The 17,821-nt window shown below is 40.6% G+C and overlaps 1 protein-coding gene across 3 annotated transcripts in view; it reads right to left on the bottom strand.

Moving 5' to 3' along the window:
* zfhx3b (zinc finger homeobox 3b) overlaps window positions 1–17,821 on the bottom strand; it is a 289,722-nt gene that overhangs the window by 200,221 nt on the left and 71,680 nt on the right. The window contains exon 1 of one of the 3 annotated variants that reach the window (XM_055011436.1): window positions 9,346–9,562. The exons of the other annotated variants lie outside the window; for them this stretch is intronic. The gene's annotated coding sequence lies outside the window, so the exon portion shown is untranslated. Of the gene's footprint in view, window positions 1–9,345; window positions 9,563–17,821 lie in introns of those variants that run through there. 3 annotated transcript variants of the gene reach the window in all.

Below are 17,821 nucleotides of genomic sequence, written 5' to 3' on the forward strand. Positions count from 1 at the left end.
CACGCAATTTCAAATATTTTATCGGACAGGGACACAATGATTCAAGCTTTTGATATATGGTGGCTTGATTTCTTCAATCCACTACATATTTATTTACAGCAAAACTGTGATTTAGGCGGCAGTTAAGAGAGAAAAGCTGCAGCTGGGATCGCAAAGCAGGGAAGATATTACTCTTGTCCGGGCGGCTCCACTATCCAGATGCTAAGGATGACTGCGCTTTCTTCATAATGGCTGCTTTCCTACCAGAGGAAATTAAGGAAGCCACCTGAGTTGCATCTTTGAAGTCTCAATTAAAAACGTGTGTCAGACTTTTGTTTACTTGAAGTGTGCCAATTTATACTGCCTATGTTTTAAAATAGTTCTACATGCTTTGCTAAACCATCTATGTTGTTTGCACTGTTTTATTTTTCATCTAGCATGGCACGTGTGTGTAATTATTGACTTAAATAATCACAATTACTTTAAACTGATATTATGTCTGTCTACTTTACAGTTACTCAAATAATCATTCTAATTCTAAATTATATCTGCACTGGACTGCATAAACAAAACCACTTTGCAATATACATTGAGGCAGACATCAAACTGCTGGTATATATTTTGTACAGAAACTAAATTCCATCACAATTTGCAAGGAAGCTGCAACCTCCAGAGGTATAGGATTTCTATGCCCCATATTGAAACTATGTGAAAAATAATTTGATTAAATTTTGAGTTTTCATTAAAGCATGAAAGAAGAGTTCTGAGCTCTTAACAGAGAACTTTGATGAGAGAAGTTTTTAAATAAGTTGGTGCAAGTTAGCTCTTTTATGAGTGATTTGGAGAGTGACAGGCAGTGGTCATGCAGGAAATCAGCCAATGAAGTTATAACTGAGTGATTTGAGTTCAACACTGGTTCCATCCCCTGCCTACTCTAATCCTGAGCGTCGAAAAAAAAATTTCCCCCTGCCCATCCCTGTGGCAGAGTCTGCAAGCACCTATGGGTGAGACACAGGCTGAGGTGTAACAGGAGAGGGCCCGAGCAGAGAGGCTGTTAAAGTGCCTGATGTGACCATGACCACTTCCAGAAACAATTTAATTCCACAGCTTCAGCCATCTCCAGCTGATCTACTCCTCCAAGGTCATTAACTGTGCCACAGAAGGTCACATGATTAATGAGTGACAGACCCTCTGGTGCAATAACGTGTATGAACGTGGCCCATTAATTAGACAGGGGGGCCAAAGAGAATGAATGGCCAGGGACAGCTTGGCCCCCTCACAACCCTGTCCTTCCCAGACCCCATTTTTCATTTTCATCTGCACAAACAGACATACAACCACTCATAATATTCCCCAAATACCATGTTTCCTCCTCAAACCTCCTCAAAAAAACAACATGAATTCAAAACCATACTATTATTTTTTAACAAAACAATTACCTCGACAATGCACAGTACGTTCTAACATTTAAACCAAACACACAATAGCCCCGACTGAAAAAAGCAAGAGGTTCTCTGAGTCTAAATGCCCATGGTTCAATGCAACTAAAAAGGTCCAAATGCTGCTTACAAGTGCTGAAAGCAGTGGCCTCAGGTTGATCTGGGTATCAAGCATCTGAATGTTGTGTTGTTGCAGTCCTTTTCCAGGACTATGATAAGCACTGTGCATTACTGAGGGCAATCTCCAAGAGGAAATGAAACATTCTGCTGCCACAGACCGGCTTTATTAGAAGACAACAAGTCCGGCCTCTCAGGATATACAGATCAGGAGATTTAATTGATGCTGACCGACTGTCAATGCACTCCTACAGCTGGGAGAAACAAGAGTGTTTAACACTGCTCCATTGTAAATAGTATTCATTTCTCAGTCTAATCAACTTAATGCAATTCCAATAAGTCCATTTCTTAGAGTGGCCTTGTTGATTTGAAACCTCATAGCCCTCTGTTTTATTTTCACCAGTGCCAACAAATGTAATGGCTGCTAAGTATATTGGGCAATAATATACGAATGCTCTACATCCAGTGCATGCATTTCAATTTTACCTTGAGGTCATAGCATTATGGATATACCCCAGTGGGGTCATTAATCATAAATACATACACTGTATGTAATAACAACCAGTAGGGAGAAATAGACTTGAGGGAAGGTTTCATACGAGGACGTGTATAAGACCACGGGACACAATGGCTATCTATGTATTACAAATCTCATCAGCTCACCCACTGCACCTGGGTCAGTGTTTTCCCAAAGCTAACACACAGCCAGGCATATGTATACAGAGGTACACATTTCCAATTGTCATTGTCCCAGAAGCATAATAAGCAGTGACAGGGTGAGCCAAAATCACTCAGAGCACAACCAGGAAAACAACATCTTTTGGGAAACAGGAAAAAATACGGAGATGTTCAGATATATGTGTTTGTGTAATGGTGTTTTATCGTGAGATGAATTCTAGGTCATAGGATATTTATCTGTAGTTATGAATATGGAGGAAAAATAATTTATGAGCCTCGCTGATAATAAACATAATTTTGAAAGGTGCTGCTGACATTTTTTCACTACTTTTTTTTTATAAATGAACAACAAAAATAATAACAAACAAACAAAAAAAACTTCTTGCATCTTATCAAGCACTCAGAGAACCCCTTGACCCTTCTGAATAAAGCATCTCTCTGGAGATTTGACACACATCTCTCAGCGCAGATCTGAAGACAGCCATGAATGTTGTTTGCCCTCTGATATATTTTTAATATTCAGATCATATCAAATATGTCCTCTTTCAATAATTGATCTATCTATCTACTAGCAACACAACACATGCTGAGCTTTGGCATGTGATTTCTAGCCCCCAGTCAATATACACTTCTTCCCTCTATTCGGTATGATAAGCAGGGCACCGGCTGCTTCTTAGATGTGATGCACTTGGCCAAGGGATCTATCCACCCTCGGCATGTGCCAGCAAACCTTGCGACCACAAACTGTTGGTCTAAAACACAGTAAAGCCGTATTTGTTGTCTCTGGGTTCAAATCAAAAGGCACCGCTTGAAAGTGAATGATTATAATACGATACAGCGTGTGCTTGAATATTTTTGTTCTTGTTTTGATTTCAATAAAAAAATTATCCGCATTTTCAAAAATCATACAATCAATTCAGCAGATTTAGACAACTGTCAATTCAAAATGTTTAATATTTCAAATTCATTGTTTTGCATGTTAGTATGCTGCCTGGCAAAGACATGCTTATTTGTAAAGGTCATGCATGCACTTAGGCGTTTTCAAGTGACAGACTGTAAAACAAATATCTATTGTGTTGGATATGTGCTAAAATATTTTTTTTTTCTTTCTTCTAAAGGAACATGGTGCAATGCAAACATATGAGAGTCTAATGGAGTGAATGTTTTTCATCCTGTCTTTTGACCAACAGCATCTCCTGTGGTGGCTCGTTTCCTTAGTGCAAGAGGTTCCCAGCCTCCATCGCAGCCAGGCTTCAGGGGGCATGGTGGAGAGAATACGAGATGGAGGGAAGGAGCAAAGTAGAAGAGGGAAGCCATGCTGGGAGAAAGGAAATCTTCCATGTGCAGAAGCAGAGTGGCTAGAGGACATTTCACGCTAATGGCGGCCGGGCCAATTGAAATGACTGCAGCACTGCATGATTTGAAGGTCAGGAGACAGCGGATTATATTCCAGTGGTGGCGGAGGAGGATTGGAGGAGTAAAATGGTGCCTCCCCACCACCCCGCCCCCTCCTCCTCTCCTGAATTATTGCAGAACAGCCAAGATGGAATCAACATAGCACCAAACCCCACCATCATTACTCTTAGACACAGCACACCATCAAACACATGGCATGGCTTCGGTCTTTTACGCACACGCACATCATCATGAGAAATTCTGCACTAGAAGATTCAGAGGCTCAGTTTGTGCAGTTAAAGAACACAACAAACCACCCTGCCTACAACCTGCTGTTTTTACAGTTTTTCCATTATGCATCCTGCTGTTTTTTTATGTAACCCCAAAAAATTAAATTAAAAAATGACATTATATTCAAAAGATAAGGTCAAGAGCAAATTATGATAAAATAATGCACAAAAGACAATTCTGTTTCCTGAAGGCCAAAGCATGAAGCTTTTTTTTCAGTAAACTGCCAATGCTCTTATTTTTATCGCTGAGAAGAAATGAAACAAAGATTTAATTCTCCTCTTGTAGATTTGGGTGACACACTGGATAAAACAGTGTGGCTGAAAAAGCACAATCTTGGGTCGGGCTTACAGATGAGGGTGCAAAAGTTACTCAAATGTGAGAAAAGCATAAAGTGATTATGCACATGACTGCAGTAATAAGTTGTAATAAGATGTAGAATGACCACACATATTTACTGCAGACATTGTGCAAGACAGGCCAGCGTGATTGTATTTTTAGCCAATGGATAGTACAGATTTAAGGCAAAAGAACCTCCAGCCAGACATGCAAACAAACGTGGAAACAACAAATGAGGCAACAAGAATGTCAAGAGGAATTTCATAAATCAGGAACATTAATGTAATTAAACTAATCCCTTGAAGGCAACAGCTTCTCTATCTGCCTGATGTGATTTCAGAACTTCTAGAGGCTGTGCAATTTTTCACAGTCCCCATCAGACACATTGTCTTAAGAATTCTGACCATCAAAGCAAATCAGACTTATAGATGCACCTGTTTTCATCAGACGGGAAAATTGTGCCTCAAGCAGCGAGTGACGCTTTCTTTTTTAGATGCAGCTCTTCCCAGTGTCAGTAAACACTTTATACTCGCGGGCAGCATCCAATCCTAGTTGCTCTACAACACTGACAGCAGAGAGGTGGACATCTTATAGGAAGAGAACAGATGCCAGTCTTTGTGAGAAGCCAATAGAAGGAGCATGTATCATCGAAGGACTAAAGCAAAGGCACTAAATGCCATAGCAGCATTCATATGCTAACAAAAGCCTCACAGCCAAATCAGAGAATTTAAATAGCTCATCTCTAATATTTTGCATCCGTCTATACACTAGGCTACACACAAAAGAATCGGTAAAAGGATGGATACTGTTCAAAAATACAGAGGAACCTTCTGTAGCCGGCATGTGAAAAACAAATGACGTGTGTCTGCCTGTTTGGTATATAATGCCCCTGAATAAATGAGGAAAAAAAGTACAAAGAAAGAAAGAAGGATGGAGCCTGCATCTGTTTCATGTCTCCATCCTTTGCCATACTTCCAAATATGTGTATACATACAATAAAAATCTGCAACACAACACTGTACCAGCCATAATAGCATTTTTGTTGGCTTAAAGTTTTTTATTAATCATATTTGTAAAAAAAAATAAATAAATAAACTTATTTCTTGGTATTACAAATCCTTGGAATATTAAACATATTGCATTCAAAATTGATAAATCAATTTAGTCAAGAAAAGTTGCAAAATAAATAATTTATTCTTCCACTTGTAATGCATTTATAATATCAGATTAACTTAATATATTAAATTGAATGTTTATGCATTTAAATGAAAATGAGTTTAAATGTGAATGTAATGGAAAAAATGATATTAATTTTGTACCTCATCAAGTTAAAAATACATTGTGTTTACAAAAAATATGAATTGGAATTAAAAAGATTTTCATAAGGATGCTACATCAGTAGTGTACAGAATGGAGAAACACAGACAGTGATGGCGCTACAATTCCTCAGCAATGACTACTGTGCTTGTAAAACTCCAGAGGAGATAACAGGCATCCAGGGTAGCCCAGTCAATCCAGTGCATGTTTGAATGGCTGACCATGTTAAGCTCTTAAAGCAAGCATTAATCCAGGATTTTAGGAGCAGAGCTAAGTTTGGCACGTTATCATGGCAAGGCCCAGACCTTAGACGGAGTTCAATCACTATGCAGAAGCACTAACAGCCTCAGTCACATAGGCCTCAGACATGACTGGGACTGTAACTGGACTAAAATAATACACATGCTAATGACAAACAACAGAAAAAAAAATCCTCACATAACCAGCAATTTCAAATTCTACATATAACTTTAGTTTGTCCCGATTTACCAAAAAATATCCAAAAATGAAAGTCTACTGGTTATGCATTATATTCAGCATTCAGTACAGGCATTATACTCAGTTGGAAAACTGTATGCTCTGTTTATAGTGTGTGTTATGTGACAAATTCTTGCGAGACGTAGTCAGACTATTGGCTCTCTCAGTGCCTGAGTGACCTCTCTGGCCAGCCTCAGTCTCAGCGCTAGCTTCACCCCTCCAGATGTACACAGGCCAGACCAGAACAGAGCACACAACCCAGCACTTTCTGCTCAAGTCCAGACACACACAGACCAGCTCAGATCAACATCGCAGATGTCTGTGCAGACAGACAAACACATTAAGAGCTGACAGCTCCTGACCATGCATCTGCAAAACTGGCATCATCATGTTTTAGTAGTGGAACAAATACCCATCAGCCAATACGGCAGCAGAAAGCACACAGTCATGTGACGGCGCGCACAAACAAGCGTACACGCATGCACGTGCGCGCACACACACACACACACACACACACACACACACACACACACACACACACACACACACACACACACACACACACACACACACACACACACACACACACACACACACACACAGACATAAACACACCAATCTTAGGCGCAGTCATAGGGCTTGGGCCAAGGCTTAGGGCTAGAGCATGGGCTTAGGGAACTGGGTGTGCTTGTTGGCAGATGGGGGATATTAGGGGCAGTGTGTTGACTTATAAATCTTCCTGCACAGTGTACGACCCGAGTTATCATCTGACATATGAAAAAATACCAGAGAAGCTGTGGAGAAAAGAGAGGAAATTAAATGAGAGAGGTATAAAGACGGGGAGCAAACCAGCATTGTAGCAGGCATCTGTTTTGCTCCTCATCCTCACCCACAAACACAGTGTGTGTGAAACCAGACACACTGCATATTTTGATTGGATTCCTGTTTCTACATTTACTCTGTTTGTGTCATGAGCCCAACAATAGCTAACTGCATGGCTAAGACACATGTCAAAAATAGTCTTGTACACTTGTAAGAATACCTGCTACTTCCTGTGTGGGATTAATGGAGCTGAGAATCTGGATCATCACTGTGTGACAGCCTTCATTTCAGTCTCTACAGTGTTGTTGATGAGAGAAAGACACCTATTAATAGTTATTTAAAAACGGAACTATATTTTGATTCAAACTTTAATTGCAACGATTGTCTTACTGTAAACACTTCAGTATGACAGGGCTTAAATATGAAATATATAAAAATGGAATTTGTGATGTTTTTATGTCTGAAAAATATACTTATATACCTGCTTTAAATGTATACCAATTTATTAAGTTTATCTAAATGTAATGCAGTCTAATATGTTATTATTGCAATAAAAATGCCTTTAAGGAAGTTAGAATTTTCTGTTTTTGTTGAAATAGTTGTAGAGAGGTGTTGATTCAACTTCAGAGTTATTTTGAAGGCTGTTGTCAGTGGTGCTGTTAAATTATATTCTATCATACTAAGAGGTGTTTAATGTTTTTTTTCCATTCCATTTATATGAGTGAGAGTTGACTAAATTTGTAACTGTCATGAATCTGCCCCCATAAAAATCCCAAATTGATGCTTTAAATGGCTGTCAGTAAAAACGGTGATTCTTCTGATTATTTATAGTCGCACTGCCAAACTATCAGGGTTAATATTACCCTGAAAGTAGAAAAATCAATGTTCTTGAAGCCCACACTGACCAGAGTAAAAACATATTTGATATTTTGAAACACCTGCCCCACAGCCATGTCAGCTGTGTAAGTGGACAGATAATTCTCCAATCAACACTTGTCAACTCCAAATAATTGCAAGTGGAAAAAAAATAAAACATCAACACTTATTAACAGCGAGAGAGTTTGGTGTGCATGGTGTTTGGGTTTACGAGTGCGTTAGTGAATGTGAGTAAGAGAGTAAGTGAGTGAGTTAGTGAGTGAGAGAGAGAGAGAGAGAGAGAGAGAGAGAGAGAGAGAGAGAGAGAGAGAGAGAGAGAGAGAGAGAGAGAGAGAGAGAGAGAGAGAGAGAGAGAGAGAGAGAGAGAGAGAGAGAGAGAGAGAGAGAGAGAGAGAGAGAGAGAGAGAGAGTCCAAATGGATTTCAGCCCTAGAATAAATCACTGTCGCCACAGAAACAGGCCGACAGCTGTGATGGATGGCTGAAATTTTTGTGTTGATGTCTTTAGTATTGCTGACAATTTGGTAGTCCAGGCTTTTTCACTTTTCCTGCACTTGTGTGTGGCTAAACAGATCTAAATGCTGGCACATACCCATACCTACACATCAGTATTTCACACCTGCTCAAAGTCCTCTTTTGCAAAGATACATCCACTCTCAGATTTTTCTTCTGTACGGTGCCACAAAAAAGGTAAAATTACATTTTCATAAACTCATATTAAGTGTTCATGAATTCATCTTCTAATGCCATAAAACTTTTTTTAAAAAAAATCTCAACTCTTTTTTTCTTATTAGTGAAACTCTTAAGTAAAAGTTTATATACTATCTGAGAACATTTCCAAAAAACGTGTAGCATTGTATTGGAAGCACAACTTTTTTTGGACACCATCTTGTGTGTGTGCACCATGGTCACGTGGTCTTTTTGCACCTGAATGCACTGACCGTCTCATTGGGTAATATGTAACCACATGACACAGTGACTGTTCGGTGTGTTTGGGAGCATAAACTGTCAGTCTGTCTGTCCGTCCATGGCATCTACTTTTAACGCCGTCCACGCAAACTGAGGATGAAAAAGTCATTTTCTTTCTTTTTTTTTGTCTGTCACGACCCATTTTATTTCCAGTCCTGTTATCTGTTCCTCTAAAGCACTACTGGGCAGAAACTCTGACAGAGGCAGCATCCCAGCACACACACATGCACACACACACACACTTGGCTGTTACTGTAAATTCCAAAAATAAAACAAAGCACATTTGCTTTTTGCCCATAATGTACTCCATACTAAATCTAGACACCTATGCATAAAGTTATGTAAACACAAGAACACTATACACCCTTGCACACACTCATACACACACTCTCTCACGCACACACACAAAGTAAAGAGTTGGGCCACTCTAAGCCAGCCCCCCCACATCCAGTGTTTCCATCTGCTCTCACCTGGCAGGATCAAAAAGAGCACACTTCCCACAAACTTAGAAAGAATCAATACTTTCTCCAGCAAAACACAGCAGTCACAGCCTCAGTCCCAGCTCCACACTAACTGTACTTAAAGTACTGTAGACTGAAAGAAAAAAATCACCAGAGCAGAAATTAAAAGAAAATAAAAAAATTACTGACCTTACTGTCTTTTTTCCTCCCTTTTCTCTCTGACGTCCAATCCCCTCTTTTTCTTCTGCTGGTTCTTGTCCTCTAAACCTCTAGTCTAAGTAAGTCATGCAGGAGCTGCTTCCAGCTCCTGCTCAGCCCTACGCCACTGTATTAGTCTGATTTCACACTCTGCAGCCTAGCCTCCCGTCCTGAAGGGGACGGTGAATGTGCTGCTTATTTAGAAGCCGGCGCACACTACCTGGGCTTGTAGGCAGCTGTTTAAAGCACGAGGCAACATCCAGGGTGCATAATACCCCACACACACACACACACACACACACACACACACACATACACATCTTCTCTCTCCCTCACACACATGCACACACTCACACAAGCTGGCTGGCTCACAAGATAGGCAACAGCACAGACACATGAGCAAAGTGAAATACACACACACACACACACACACACACACACACACACAGGCAAGCAGTCTGTCAGAGGTCTCTCTACCTTGGCTGGGATAGCAGGCAGTGTGAGAGTACACACAGGCACAGTGAGATGGGCTGGCCGCTCCGTTCTGTCTCCTTCTCTCTAAGTGTTTAGAAGACAATTTCAACAAGGGATTGCTCCCAATCTACTAGGGTGATCCACATGGATGAGTTATAATATGCTTGCCACTCTCTCCCTCTCCCTCACCCCCCACCGCCCCTCTTCTTCTTCTTCTTCTTCCTCTGTTCCCTCTCTCTCATTCTCTGTCTCACTCTCTTCCTCTCTCTCTCTCTCTCTCTCTCTCTATCTATCTCTCTCTCTCTCACTCTCTCACTCTTTCGCTCTCATGCTCGTTGTTTTAGCCTATTATCGAGCAGTCACCGATTTCAGTTCAGGACGAAAAGCCTTTCCCCCTCCTTGGATTCTATATTTCTCTCCTCCCTGGATGTGCATGAGATGGTGCCAAAGACTGACTCCACCTGAATGCGTATTAGTAAAATGCATTATTTATTACAAAGCAGCATTCATTTTTTATTTTTTTTCTGATATGCCGATGGACACGCGGGGGAAGGGAGCACTGGTGGCGACTAGCATCAGCAGAGAAGGGGTGTATTTGTGATATGTGTGTGTTTGGGGGTGGTTTGGCTGGGGTGGAGGTAGAGAGGGGAGGCAGGGATGAGGGGTCAGGATTTGGATAGAGGGGCTCTGAAGGGAGGAGAAAAGAATACATAAGATATGATTTTAATTTATTTATTTATTCAGTGGCTGGGATTGCCTTATCATCCAGGGTGCTGCTTAATGACATCACTGCTGGCTCCAAGCTGTCCCAAATCACACTGCCACTCATTTTTTCATCAAAATGACTTATAGCACTCTGTGTGCATGTGTGTGCGTGTGTGTGTGTGTGTGCGTGTGTGTGTGTGTGTGTGCATTCATGTCAGGGAGTGAGTGACAGAGAAAAACAAAGATAAAGTGAAACAGTGAGGTGGACAATCATAAAAACCCATAAGAAAACAAAAAAAGCCAGTTAGTTTCTATCAAAAACACAGCTACTTGTAAAGATGGTATTCCATAATATTGAAAAATCTAAACAATAAAAGTGTGAGCCATTAAATATGAATTACATTAAAATCTTTTAATTCATACAACACCGGACTGGACCTTGATTGCCTTAATTTTTTAAATTAAATTTCAAAAATTTGGTAAAATATACATTTTTTAATAAATTCATTATTGAAATGCCCAATTTATTTCAGTTCAAGCAATTTCAGAAGTAATGAACATTTCATATAAATCTGTCCCTTTCAGTTAATTTAACATTTTTGTAACAAGATTACTCAAATTCTGTTGCAAGCAGATTACATTATTTCCATTAACAGAAGCGTATTTTCAGTCTATAACATCAGGGTGATATGAAGCAAAAACCTCTTAGTTATTTCTTAATTTATATGATCATTTAGTAAATGATTAATCAATCAGAAAAAAACACAATTTAGACAATAAATAAGTTGATCAGTTCAAAACAACACACTGACACTAATAAAAAACTTTTCCTGAATTTTTGAAAAACAAAAGTCGAAAACATCTGCCTTTCTATTTTGAAAACCCTTCATAAATATTCAAGAAGATTAAAGCACAGCCCTGATATAACTTCTGGCCTTTTCACAAGCTTTTTGATATAAAGATATAATAAATACATATAGTATATAACTGGAACTCTAAGGTGTCATTATAAAACTAATAAAAACTTAAAATAGCATTTCAGGTTTTGTTTTTGTCTGAAGTATGAAAAATTCATACATAGGCCTCATGCACTTCAGTGAAACTGTGAGAAAAGCGTTACTTTCAAAAATCCTATTTCATCCCATTATATGTTTAAAAGTCTAAAATGTGCTAAACTAACTAAAAAACAAGATACAATTTAATTATATTGTTACTTTACTTCAGTGTACTGCAATGATATAAAATAATATGAATATTCAATTACTAAACAATGTCAGTTGTCTGAGTCCCTGTATAAAGGCAGAATGGGAATGGCCAAAGGTTGTTATTGTGGGTCTGGACTCAGACACAGAGATGGGAGGGAGGCTGGAAATGGCTGTGTAAGCTGGAGTTGCCACGCTGGTCAACAGGCTGCTGCAATATGCACCCATGGGGGCAAACAGCCAGGCAGGAGTCATGACTGCAGAGTGGACCCCCAAGACTCTGTCAGCACTATCAGTCCTGTCTCTCTCCCGCAGCAAGAGAAACAGACCAACACAACAGAACCACAAGCATCCAGTGAGATCATTCAGTTTGTAGCTGCTAACCTCTGCTGAAGTTCTAATGTTCAATTTAGCCACAGCACAGAGAATGTAAAACTGAAGAGATCTAAACAAAGACGGATTCAACAACTAATGCGCATGACGTCACTCAGCTTAAAATCTCCAAAAGACATTCAAAGTTAATTGTTTACACAATTCATCACTGTCCACGAGATGCTCCCTGTGCTGCACTTTATTATACAAAAGTCTAACTGAGTCTCCAGCTGTCTGTCCCCAGTAGAGCCAGTTAACTGCTTGGTCCTCAGCCACAGGATGCCCATCTACTGTACCTGCAAAAGGAAATGATGTGGCCCAAGGCCCAGCCGGGCCGTTCTATCACTGCCATTAGGACTTAAGTAGAACTGCAAAATGACTCCATTGGCATTAACAGTCCATCTCAATCATTTTAATACTATCATAATCATGAGAATTTCTAATATTATTTTTAAAAGCCTTGGTAAGAAAAAAGGAATTTCATTTCCTTTGCTTAACTACCTTAAATTGAGAGAGACTAAGTGAATGGAGAAAAAAGTGATATCTTATGGGACGGGGAAAGAAAGTGATCAAGAGTCACCTTTAATCCTCACACTTGTGTGTCCACCACTGATGCACACACTGTCGCACATTTCTGTCTCTCTGCATCACCCTGTCAGCCTCAACCACGTTAAAAGTCACAAGAGAAAGAAATTACATCAACAAGACAGTTCATATTAATGAGTGGTCTGATGTAAGTATGTGAGCGTTGAAGTGCTCTCCTTCCCCTCACCAGCCCAGCTGACCAAAGACACACAGACATGTCCTCCTGTGTTCTCATCGCAGACATGTAACGTAAAACATCACTAAACACTCGGAGACTTAATGTTTCCTCCTCTCTTCTCTGTTTTTCAACTTTCAATTTTCCTGAATAGCATTATTATGTTTTATTAATATGTTTGAATTATTACTCATTTTCCTCTTAAAATGGAGTGCTTTAATTCACATTTGAAGTACTCATCAAGGCTGCCCAGTGAAATGAATGTGGAAGGATACATTATATTTGCAAAAATGCAAAGGGTGAATTAAAAATATATAACAATACTGAAATATTAAGTATTAATTTCAAAAAGATAATTTGCCAAGGAGAAAAGCCTTTTCATTACTTCTATGGTTCCCTTTCGTTTTAAGTGTACCTCTCTGATTGTGGGTCTTTGAATAATGTGTAATTAGAATGAATATTCACCTGTGTATCAAATAGAATATTTTATGAATAATACCCTTCCACTGTGTGACACTCTTTCATGAAAACAGGACACAAAATGGACATGAGTGCAGTCTGATAAGTGATTCGATGTAAAATTCATGTCCAATACAGTATCAGATGGGGGTTCAGTCAAAAATATTTTAAAAAAATAGCGCAAAATAAAAATCAGAAGGAGTCCTCATATGATAGTTTCAACTATTGCTCCTTCATGCTCACTCTTCATGTTCTTTTTTCTTTTTTTTTTTTACAATAGTGAACTCTAATTCCCATGATCACCCTTGAAAGCGTGACCTTGTGCTGTGTGACAGGAGATAGCCGCAGCATGAAGACAGGACGCCACTTATCATCAAGGGACGAGGTGGCTGTTTAATTTCACACCACCAGTGGCTAAAACCCCTGTTAGTGTGGAGCGCCACAATGGCAGCTACGCTGGGGGAGCAGATGTCCTACTGAAGGGGTGTAAAGAGGGAGGAGGTCGGGTTGGGAGAAGGGCAGGAGGAGGAGGAGGAGGACTGATGGTGGTGGCGTGTGCTCTGTGTGTTGCACTGTCGCCAAGTATTGTACTCAGAGCACAGTCTGACCCCTTGCGCATGCCCAGAAAAACAGCGCCTCTGTCTTTCACACACGCATTCATACAAAAAAACCCCAGCACAAATAAACACACGCGTGGTCGCCGTGGCATTTGGTCAACGCTCATGGGCGATAATTAAAGGCAGCAGGATGAGCGCGAAGGTCTACAAACTGGACTGAGAGGAGACAGGCGAGAGCAAAGGTGCAGGTGATGGTAGCGGATGAGAGCAGAGTTTTGTAGCGCAGCCCCACACCGCAGATGCCAAAATCACTGAGAGCCCAATTTCTTTCTGAAGAGCTTTCCATTGTCTGCAGTGATGAACTTGAGCTCTGGCCTCCAACCCAGGGGTCTTTCTGTCTAATCCTGAGTGCCCCTGGCTCCCCTTCACAGCCCCTCCCTCGAACCTAACACGCACACACACGCGCACACACAGACATAATACACACCCTTCAACTGACGCCTGACATGACTGCAGGGTTGAACAGTGACCAGCGAATCCCAACACAGCTGAATATAAAACACAGTAATGAGCGGGGCAAGAAAATGGCTTCCCTCTCAAACATGGCTGCTTACTGATGGCCAGACGCAAGCCAGGGAGAAAAAGGTCACCTCTCTCATCTTTTAGTACACCCCCTCCCTCCCCCCTCACATCTTCTATTGCAGTGCTGGGTTTTTTTTCCTCTCCTATATTCTTTTTCTCTCCCCCACTTTTTCATCTCTTGCTTCCCTCACTAACACCTTCTATTTTCCCCTCCCTGGTCATTCTCCTTACCCCATTTTGTATGCGGATGTAGGCTTATTATTCAAGAGACAAAGGAAGGGGATCTTGGGAAGAGACAGGTGGCTGCATCAGAGTGATGAGAAAATTACGAAAGTGAAATCCAGCCCCTAAAAAAACTCGCCTTTGTGGAAGGTAATAAAAAACGGGAAATAAAAATAACTGTGCCCCTTCTCCTCTTTGGTACAACTCAGCAGGAAAAGAGGCAACCCCCCCCTTCCCATCCCTCCCCAGTAACATTTCAAATCCCCTCTGAGCACCACAGTCCAGTCAGATATATTCATTTTTCCTCACTTACTCCCCCAGTGTCATTTTTCTCTATTTTCTCCATCGGTTGGTTATGCACAGAATGTTCCAAATGCATTTTGACTGCTTGATTTCTATTTTCATAATATCAGAACATCAAGTTAAAGAATATAAATGTTTATTCAGCAGAGTGGGGAATGCTGGTATATGGGTGCAGTGGCTCTTGGGGGAGAGAGCCCATGCTAAATCAGTAAATCACTCCATCTGGAAGATGAACGGCATGTTTTGGAGTTCATTGCCTTTCGTCTCGGGCGAGTGGTCGGTGCGGCGGCAGGCCCAGCAGGCTGGAGCGGAGGTGTCTGCTGATGTGGATGGTTACAGAGGGATAATGAAGCGGCGACCGGGGGCTTGGCCATGTTCTGTTCACCCCGTCCACCTTGCTGTGAAAGGGCCTGCCACCGAATGTGGCTAATAGCCCGTCCTCGTTCGGAGCCATCACAACGCCTACTGTACGTTTTGACGGACATGCTCCTTGGAAAGCGCTTAGGTGTGAAAGTGGTCAAGGCTTTAAGTCCTTTGCAGCTTTCTTCTTTTCATTCATCAGTCGGCACCACGTTGGACTGTTCAACTGCTCACCATGAATAACTGTAGAAAAGTCTTTGCAAGGCTGTCGTCACGTCTCAGCCCACCCCTCTTCAAGACAGACAACTTGCCAATCTACGTTCATCTAGTGTAGGTGAGGTATAAATTACTAAAACAACCTGTCCAACACATTCAGCAATGTACAAACTACTCTGAAAGCACACGGCAGCATTTAAACTTTCTGAACTGAAGATGAGCTTTATGACCTGCATCAGTCCCTTTGTGAACATTTCTACTGGCCTTGAGGTTCGGACAACTCCAACTGTACAACACTAAAAAAGTACATACTTTTTCCCTTAGTAGCTGAAGTATTTCTTTATGTTTAGTGCCAAATACAATTACTAGAAAAGGCTTCTTATCCCAATATTTTGAAACTGCTGCATTGCAAGAATAACCTCTATGTGCTATTAAGATTACTTTACACTCACCATTCCCCAAATATGTCGTGACATTTGGGACATGGTACAACTTTTTGGCCAAATGTGCTTCAAATACATGTTAAGTTCATTTAAAAGAAGCATTTTATGATTTCACTACAGCACCAAAAAGAAAGTATAAAGTTTCTTCCCTAATCACAGTTTAAGCTTTGTATTTTCAAAGTTGTGCTTCAAGACATCAAGAGTAAAATGAGAGTAGACAGTATAAGAGATACAGTAATCACAGGATTTAGGGTCCACATACACATAAAAGAAGTATACTGAAAGAGTATACTTGCCACAAGCGCTAATATATGTGTTCAAAATTGGAAAAATGTGCATTAACCTAAAGAAGACACAAAGTAAGTGTGAGTCATTTTAATTTATGCACAATACAACAAATATGCCACAATATACTGAAAATTCCAAACACATTACATTGTGCACATCTATGCACTAATGACCATGTCACTGACAGAACCAAAAGCATGCAATGAAACGCATATCCAACCAAATATTCAATACACCACATCAAAAATAGTGCATGAAAGGTTGCCAATACTTCCACTCTCCTCACCTGCACCTCTAACCGGGATGTGAGGCACAACACATTTAAATAAGTTGATAGAGTTTATCAAAATGACAGGCAATTAGACTGGCTCTGACCATGGGTTTGCATGCTAAATGAGAGTCATTTGAGTAGTTGGAGCCATACATGTTATGTAAAAGGGAGTGAGTTTCTGAAGCTCCATTTCTGCTCCTGGACAGCCCTAAATTAAATATCCCCAAAGTCCATTAGGCTAAACAGCCTGAGGAAAGACTTTGTCTCACCATAGAAAAATGACAGTAAACTCAGGCAATCATGCCGCCAATCAATTATGAATGAATTATATTTTACTTTGACTGTGTAAAATGTCTTATGGTAATTCCCCTAAGTATACAATACCCATTACTTTCAAGATATGTAACCATATGCATGGTGTCTAAATGAGTGTTTTCCTAAAGATTTATCAGTCTCAGTCTGCCAAATGAAATGGAAACACTGAGGATGAGTTGTGATTCCTCCGTATCAACTGTTAACTGCAGGAGCCACAGGCAAAGCCCGGAGGTGCTCAGCGCTGATAACCTACACGGCTGTAAATCTGGTGATGGAAACATCCTCCAGAAACTAAGAAAATATGAAGGTGTGCCAGTAAACTCTTTCATAGGAGCTGCCACACGTGTTACGAGAAAAAACGAGGTGATGAGAGAACCGGAGAAAGAACGAGGCAATGCAGAGAGAGAGGGAGAGGTTGACGTGGGAGGGTGGGGGTATGGGTTGACCTGACCTGTCTCGGCTATAGGCCTGTTGAACCAGTGAATAGTGGAGTCCCTGAGGTCCCCACTGTGGCCCAGATCTCTGATAATGACCTCTGTCTGGCCATGATAGTAGCAGACAGGTATTGGCAGGCCCACTGACCAGTGTCAGTGAAGGTGCCAATAATTGGTCAGTGTGTTAATAACAAGTGACCTCTTGGCCTCTGTAAGCTGACCACTTTCTGTGTTAGATGAGGGCCAGTGTCACTTAGCGTGCAGGTGAGTGTGTTAAACTTAACATACAGACAGGGAATAATATAACAAAAATTTAAATGTTTAATGTGTAAAGCATGCACACACATTTGCACACATTTGTACACACACACACACACACACACTTTCAAACAGTATGAATAATTTATTAAATCGGCATTAATTATCAGCAGCCAAAAGCAATTGAGATATTTACACACACACATGCACAAACACGGCCTCTTGCTCTCTCCTTTCTAACTTCAC

Source organism: Amphiprion ocellaris, chromosome 1 (genome assembly GCF_022539595.1).
Source record: "Amphiprion ocellaris isolate individual 3 ecotype Okinawa chromosome 1, ASM2253959v1, whole genome shotgun sequence".
In the NCBI taxonomy this organism is placed as follows: Eukaryota; Metazoa; Chordata; class Actinopteri; family Pomacentridae; genus Amphiprion; species Amphiprion ocellaris.